Here is a 608-nt window from a genome sequence, read left to right on the forward strand (position 1 = left end):
ATAAAACTAACGATTACACTTAAAAAGGTGACGTCATCAAAAGTCCGAAGTAACGAAACCGAAACCGAAAGAACTTAGAAGCGCGTAAATCGCAGCAAATGGCATAGTTATGGTGGCTAGACAATTTGTGTATCACCTCAATGCACTAGACATTGAAACTAAACTATGAGAATTGAGCCTAGCATAATTAAGCGTTAGCTTATACAGTCCATTTAACCGAAACGCCGTCGGCGTTATAGTATTAGTTGTAGCCCACCGCAGCACACCGTATGTCTGAAAGAATCAGAGGCTGTCTAAACCAAAACAGTATCATGGTAATTTGTGGCTCTAGTGACTGATGTGCTGTGCGATAGGCGATGACGAGTTAACAAAATCACTGTAATTAATCGACTAATTCAAGAAATGAAAAAAGGGGGCTTCAAAGGAGTCAAATTGCTCAGATTGGAAAGTTAATGTTTGTTGATAACAATATTAGTGTGCAATTGATCATTTCAATGAAATAATTAAAATTCAAGATAGGAGAGAACTTGTAAGGTGCCAAAATGCTCAAAATGAAAAGCCAGCAATGCTTGGTGATGGTAATTAAGAAAATCTAGGGTATCAATAAT

The sequence above is a fragment of the Amblyomma maculatum genome, chromosome 4 (assembly GCF_055883805.1).
Source record: "Amblyomma maculatum isolate TAMU_Amacu chromosome 4, ASM5588380v1, whole genome shotgun sequence".
In the NCBI taxonomy this organism is placed as follows: Eukaryota; Metazoa; Arthropoda; class Arachnida; order Ixodida; family Ixodidae; genus Amblyomma; species Amblyomma maculatum.